The sequence below is a fragment of the Leucoraja erinacea genome, chromosome 12, assembly GCF_028641065.1.
Source record: "Leucoraja erinacea ecotype New England chromosome 12, Leri_hhj_1, whole genome shotgun sequence".
Taxonomy (NCBI): domain Eukaryota; kingdom Metazoa; phylum Chordata; class Chondrichthyes; order Rajiformes; family Rajidae; genus Leucoraja; species Leucoraja erinaceus.
The window spans coordinates 27,470,800-27,478,653 of NC_073388.1; the positions used below are offsets into that span (position 1 = coordinate 27,470,800).

A 7,854-nucleotide genomic window follows, 5' to 3' on the forward strand; every position below is an offset into this window, starting at 1 on the left:
GCAACTTTCATTTAACTGTGGATACACTCATTTATAGATGAGAAAGCTGGTACATAAGTACAGCCAATATATAACAACTAGAAAGTTTATCCTGCTCAGTCACTCTCAACACACTAAACTATCAACACATTATATCCTGACTCCAAAACTCAAGTGGATGAATTCTGAGGCAGTGTAGCGGGGACTCGCAGGAGTCCAGCCAAAAACTAGTCGGACACGAGTTGTGTGCACTAGACGTGTTTATTCTCTCCAATACAGCTCCCTACTCCCTCAAGGTCACGGGCTTTGCCAGGCCTTAAATACCAACTCAGGTACTGACCCAGTGACAAGCGCCTCCCACACCAAGACGGCGCCCTCCAGCGCCGATGGTTCGTTGCGCTCTTGTGATGCCACCAGGGGCTGCCACATGACCCTCCCCCAGAACCAGAGGCATCGAACCGGAAGGGACGCCAAGCGAGGCGGCCTGAACGCGCAAGTACAATCCCATGTCCCAGGATTCAGTTCGGAAGAATCTCCGGGAGCCCGGGACAGCAGACACCTGCGATGGGACGGTTGAGCCACATGGACTGGCTCGCTCAGGTCCAAGTGGGCCAGTTTCAAATGAGCCAAAGACACCATTTCATGCTGGCTTCCTATCTCCAAATAAAATACAGTAGGCCCGTACCGCAGCAAGTGAAAGGGACCTTCATACGGGCGCTGCAAGGGCGACCTGTGGGAGTCACAGCGAAGAAAAACGTATGGGCAGCCCATCAATGGCAGTGGCACATAGGAAGAGGCCATTCCACGATGCGACATTGGGATGGGAGACAGGGCACCGACCCTCTCCCGCAAGTGAATCAGCACCGATGACGGGGGTTCCTGTGAGCCATCAGCAGCAGGGACAAACTCACCGGGGACGGTGAGCGGAGCACCATACACTAACTCCACGGAGGATGATGACAGATTCTACTTGGGGGCCGTCTGAATCCCCAACAGGACCCATGGCAAATCGTCCATCCACCCAGGGCCTGTGAGACAAGTCTTCAGGGCGGCCTTCTGACAGCGGTAATATGCCCCATTTGAATTCAAGTTTTTATCCACTAATACTGTTGAGTATATATTAGTTACTTGTGACAGCACCCCATGCTTTTTTCAACAAGTGTAAATGCCCCCCCCCCCCCCCCCGCAGTTAGTAGAGCACCCTTATTTTGTGTAAACTGGGAGGAACCAGACTACCTACCTCCATGTTCATTGTTTTTTCATGAAGGCTCAGTTTTGCTGGTATGCTGGTGCTGTCGGTGGGGCGGCGCTTTTTCCCACGGCTCCGCTCTGGGCCCCTGTCTAAAAAGAACTTTGGGGGTAATGTGAAGCGGTCGCCAGGCTTTCACCAGTCCTTGTTCGATATTTGTTGGTGGATGCCGAGGGGTGCTGCCAGCTGGGTGTTGGATGAGATGTCCTGCTCGTTCCAGGGCCTGCCCTCATGAGGCGCACAGGTTTAGCTGCCTCTCTTCCCGCTGCAGCGGTTTGCATAGCCCCGTATATTTGGGGTTGAGGGCAGCTCTTATATGCACAAATGTCAGTCGAGTATCCCGCATTTGGGAACATCTTAGGCGTCAGCACACTCGAAGGGCAAAGGGATCGCCTCATCCTGGGAGAACCACCTTGGTGATCATGGCGTCTCGCCTGCCAGGTGAGTATGATCCGTGGAAACGAGCAAAGGCGGTGATTTTCGGTGTTAGGAGCTTCAGAATTTGCTGCTTTTAGCTCTTGACTGCGAGTCTGCTGACCCAGCTGCCTGCAGATTTACCTCTAGAAAGGTCTTCTCCTGCAGGGCTTTGTTGGGAAGATGGTCGCGTGGAGGAGCCATGTAGTGGCCCACGACACCCAGCAGCTCTTCCTGATCCTGCTTCCCTGGCATACTGCTGTTCTCGTCCGCCTGCCCAGCGGTTAAGCCAGCCCAGCCCTGGCCTCCTTAGCTAGCCTCGAATAAAGAGGGAGCAAAAGGGGGTGCTATAAATTGGAGGAGGCATAGCTCTAACTCCGTTGTCGCATCAATCCCTCGACAAGGGAGATGGCTAGTGCAATAGCACTGGGGTAGGAGTGTCAGCTCCCTTGGCATTCAGCCAGTGACCCCTCGTTTTCCTGGAGGTTTTGTAGCTCCATGACCTCCTCTGACTTGGGGAGACAGACATACTTGTTTTTGCTGTCTCCAGCCTGTTCCAGTGTTGGAGGAAGTTGATTCCTGTAGAATCTGTATTTTTGGTAAGGTTTTGTCTTACCTGTAGTTAGAGGCTGCCTGCCGTTTTTTAGGCGGCATTGTAGCGGTTCCCGGGCGGCGATTCTCCTTGTCAGGAGTCTGCAGGGCTGCCGGTCGGGTTTTTAAATTTCCCTCCAGTCCGCTGCTGTTAACCGAACAGCTGTTCAGCGGACCGGCATCAGCGCAGCTCCCTGTCAACGGTCCGCAGCGTGTGCAGTCCCGTTTGCGCCTATCCCCCTCCAATGTCGGTTCCTTCGCTGGAGTCGAACGGGGGCCGCTTCCTCTGCTGCTTTGCTCCCCCTGGAGCAAGAAACACAAGGCCCGATTAAGGTAGGTACTTACCTAACGTTCCTTGGTTTGCGGGAGCGCCGACTCCCGCTGGGCCGCGTGTGCACAGCTGGGCGATAATGCCGCACCTGCGCACTGGGCAGGGCTCTTCACGTAGTCACTCACGTGACTCCGAAGTAAAATTACGAGGCCATGGTCACTGATGCGCTGGAAGAGTAGACACAGGCGGGCGCAATGTTCCTCTCGCGAGCGACTTGCCACGAGGATTTCGTCCAGGTAGACAAACAAGAAGTCAAGCATGTGCACCACGGTGTCCATCAGGTGCTGAAAGGCCTGTGCGGCGTTCTTGCGGGCGAAGGGCATCTGCAGGAATTTGAACAACCCAAACGGGGTGATATCTGGCGATATCCCCGGAGTAGGTCGGTGTTTGATAAAAAAAAACAACCCCGGCCAGATGGGCTGAGAAGTTCTGTATGTGGGGAATAGGGTAACAATCAACGGTTGTGGCCTCGTTCAGGCAGCCGTAGTCCCCACACGGCCTCCAGCCACTGGACACCTTCGGCACCATGTGCAGCGGGGAGGCCCATGGGCTGTTGGAGCATCGAACAATACCCATATTCCAAAACTCCGCCTTTGCTATGAGGAGCTTGTCTGGAGCGAGCCTGCAGGTGCGGGCGTGGAACGGCGGACCCGATGTCAGAATACAGTGCATGATACTGTGCCTCGGGCTGGCTCAGCCGAACTTGGGATTGACTATGTCTAGGTATGTTCCAAAACTTACCTTCAGCGGCGCTGCAGATCTGTCGCTGCCTGTGTGCGCGACTTTGGCACCTTTGAGAAGGGGGCGGGTTTAAAATGGCTTGTTTCTCCAGCCTATTCAAATCGATGTCTGTCAGGCTGTTTAGCTGCTAAAGAATAATCGCTTCGACTGCCATTTTATTAAGTTTCTTTTAAACTGCACTGGATATTTTACAAACAGGAGTAAATTAAAAATAATCTTCTAAAGCCGGATTTCATGTACTGGACAGGTAAAGGAAAGCCGTTTATTTTATATATAAACTTGCTTCTAAGGATGCCTTTAATCAAAATGTCATGTTGCGAAAATGTTATTATGTAACTATACGAACTAGCAGTATTTTTCCTGCCAATATGAGGTATAAATTCACTGCAACCGCAACGTTCCAAACCAGCGCGTTCCACAAAATCCCACGCGCAAGATGATTTAAATGGCCATTAATTTACGGGAATTAAACACTAAATTCCTTCCATTTGGCCTATAAATTAATGACAATGAGATTTAAAAATCATGTTATATTGTGAATTATTGTGTGAATGTTATTTGAACACTTAGGCTATTTAAAAATGTTAACTTTTTCTTAAGAAATGGATAGATGTTTAGATCTAGTAATTGAATTTTGTAATTAGCTACAATTGGGTAACTAACTAATTATACGCTTTAATTTCAGGTCATCCAAGTAAGATTGTTTCATATTTGTTTCAGAATGCTTTAATGTATAATAACTGAAACTTTCATTCAGTTCTCATAATTTTTAAGAAAGTTATTGGCTTTTGACTGTCCTTGAACACAGCTTTTGAGTTAAGTAAATGGAAAAGCAATAGGGAACAAGATGCTAATTTCAGAGTATGAAAATGGCCATAACTTTTTTAATACTGAAGATATGAAAGTGAATTATGTGTCAAATTAAACTTCTTTTTATGCTTAATCTGATGGGATAAATTGCAGACTTGATTTTTTAAATCTCAAAATATTGTAACATTGCTACTATGTCCGGAAACTCAGCCAGTACCTGGGCGTAGACATTGTCCACTGTCGCTATGGGATTGTTGACCGGTGCGGTGGGAGCTGTAGAGCGCAAGGAGATCCTCTCTAAAGTTGACGCATGGACGAGACTTTATCCTCTCACGTCCATGGGGAGGGACTGCGTCCACAAGAAATCCAGACCCAGACTTACAGTCGATGGATCCTGCCCGGCCACCTCTTTGACTATCGTCAGTCGGCGCAGCCATTTCCCGGGAATGAACATGGCTGGCAGCATTGGCAGGCTGCTGAACCCCAGCGTTGGTGGTAAAAACACCACATCCTTCTCCTTGGATCTCCTGGGTTCCTGCTCAGCCATCCTCCTCTCTTGTGACACTTGTCTGGTCTGTGCCTCAGCCATCATCCTCTGCTGTGCCACTTGTCTTGTCTGTGGCCCTCTTGTGGCCATTGTCCTGGGTTGAATCCGGTCCAGTGATTCCAGGGATTCCAGTGGTTCCAGGGATTCCAAAGTACATCAGCATGGGCCACTTGCCGGATGGGATCCTCGAAGCTCTCCCACGTGAGCTGTCGGTGGATGTCTCACGGCAACTGCTGCAGGTAAGTAAATTCAAAGAGCGGGCAGGGCAGGTGGTTGCCTATGAGCATGAGCATCTCGCTCATGAGGGCCGAGGGCATCCGGTCGCCGAGCCTGCCCATGTTAAGGACCCGACAGGCGCGCTGCATTCGGCTCGGCCCGTAGATCCGGAGCAGCTGCTCCTTGAGGCCTGTGTACTTCCCCACCGCTGGCAGATTATCCAGGTAAGGATTGACCCGACCGGCCGTCTGCCAGTCAAGGGCACTTACCACATAGTGGTAATGAGTCTCGTCGGTCGCGACGCCACGGATGAAGAATTGGGACTCGGCCAGTTGAAACCAAACCCCTGACTGTGAGGTCCAATATGTAGGTAGCTTCAGGGAGACCGTGTTGAGTTCGGCCACGTCAGCCTCGTAGGCGGCAATGGCACAATGCATTTTTTTTCCAAATTTCCCTTCCAGGATTACACTCCTGGGAATCGGGGTCACCAGTGTAGTGGGGACTCGCAGGAGTCCAGCCAAAAACTAGTCGAGCACGAGTTGTGTGCACTAGACATGTTTATTGCTCCAATACTGCTCCCTACTCCCTCGAGGTCACGCGTGTTGCCCGGCTTTAAATACCAACTCAGGTACCGACCCAGTGACTAGCGCCTCCCACACCAAAACGCCGCCCTCCAGAGCAGATGGTTCATTGTGCTCTTGGGTTGCTAAGAATTATTTTTTAAGGAAATGTGATTTTGTGAGCAGCTAATGTACATAAAGTAAGGTTTGCATATTAGTAAATTATCCATGTAACTGTATATTGATAAATATTTATAAGATTAAGGTGGTAACCCAACTGATGAAGACATTTCAGAAACTAATTTTGTTGAAGCAATTAAGGTTTATTTTATACTAAGACAACGTTTACAACCGTTTAATGGGTAATGTTAGCCATATAAGTTGACAATAGTTAATGTGACATGAGTAAATGTTGAAATGTGACCAACATTCCTATGTGTGGGAAATATTAGCAGGAATTACATATTATTGAATCTCCCATCATCACAAATTTCAGCAAAATGAAATACTTAGCTAACATAAGTAATGATTAAACAATATTCTATCCATTGGGAACATTTAATATTTAATGTTGTGAACTTATTTTAAGACAAAAATCATGTTAATTTGTTTAATCTCCTGCAGAATGAACAACAATGCCTTAGATTTTAGAAAGAGCAAAAATAAAAAAAATAAATACTACTTCTAAAGAAAAGCATAATTCTTACCTGGCAGGTCACATGTTTTAAACTGCCACAATAATTCTAAAACCTTTTTACTCCATTGTATATTCAATTACCTCAGGTAACCTATTTAAAGAAGTTAGTGGATCATATTAACAACTTTTAATTGGAGTCTATACCATGACACTGAACATACTGTATGTTAAAAAAAAAACTAATCATTTACTCTGAGACACACCATCATTGTATTTCAATCATTTAATCTTACAACCACACATCAGATTAGATAATCTGTTTATATTCACAATACCCAATATTTCCTTTCTACTTTAGCACACATAATTCTATTGATTTACAATGAGAATTGTTGCCATTTGGGCAATTGAGAAATTAATGGTAGAAGATTGACCAGCCATTATAAAATCAGGTAGAAATGGCAGCAAATCCAATGCCATTTTTCCCATAATTGGAATTAGCTGAAGTCCTAAAGACATATGTGGCACTTCAATTTCCCTAGTCCGTGAGTTAATTGAAAACGGAGTACTTACAACTCCCAAATAAATATAATTTTCCTTATGAACGAGAAACTATTTTGAAAGAATATATCAGTGTGGATCTATAACACATCTCCTCCTCACTGACTATCAACATGGGTACACCTCGAAGCTTCATGTTTACTCTACTCTCTTTATATCCATGAGTGTGTGGCTAAGCACAGCTCCAATGCCATCTATGTTTGCTAATGACACCACTATTGTTGGCCTAATCACAGGTAGAAATGAGTTATCGTACAGGAGAAAGAGAGAACCTCTGATTGAGTGGTGCCACACCAACAGTTCTTCATCTAACATCAACAAACCAAGGAATTAATCAATAACTTCAGAAAAGGGAAGTAGGGAAATCATGTACCAATTTTTATTAGTGGGTTGACAGTGGAGAGATTTCAAATTCCTGGACATTAACATCTCGGAAAAAGGCAAAAATTAAGCATGTGTGCCCGTGCCAATACTTTCCTAGAAGTTTTTTTTAATTTAAATTTTGTTAATAATTTTATTTATTAGAAGCAAATGTACAAGAGTAGAACAAGCGGCATATAAAATTATACAGTTATTGTACAGCTTCAATGACTTTTTAGCTTTGAATTTGAAGAAAAGAAAAGAGAAAAACAAGAAAGAGAAAAAGTGAGGTGCAAAGATAGGACCCCTAGACTACCAAAGTAGTGTAGCCAGAGAGTGGGTAAAAAAAAGAACAAAAAGAAAATGAGAGAGAAAAGTGGAGATATACCTGCCTCTCGTCCCGCCCCACCTACCTCACCCAACCCATAGTTAGATTTAAATCCAAAGTTGTGTTGCGTCATACTATCCTTGTAAGAAATCGGTGAAAGGTGTCCATGTCTTGGAAAAATGATCTGTTTTTTCGACCAAGGCAAGTCTAATATTTTCAAGATGTAGTGTCTCGGACATGTTTGTAATCCACATCATAAGAGTAGGATGTATGTTTCCAAAATTTAAGTATTAGTTTTTTCGCCGTTATTAAGGAAACGTCTTTGAAATAATGTTAGCTCAGAACAGGCTTCTGAAGTACCTAGAGTGATCAGTTCTGTGTCAGGATCCAATTTTATTTTTAGTTTTTAGAAAAAAATTCAAAAATTCCTCTCCAGAAATTATGTAACTTTATACAAGAGGCAAAAGAATGGGTTATAGTTGCTTCCTGAAGGAGACATTTATTACAAATAGGAGAAACATTTGGGAAGA

The 7,854-nt window shown here is 45.7% G+C and overlaps 1 pseudogene; it reads right to left on the reverse strand.

The window, feature by feature from the left end:
- Positions 1-1,526: 1,526 nt before the first annotated feature.
- LOC129702425 (U1 spliceosomal RNA) lies at positions 1,527-1,677 on the reverse strand (annotated as a pseudogene).
- Between the last annotated feature and the right edge of the window lie 6,177 nt (positions 1,678-7,854).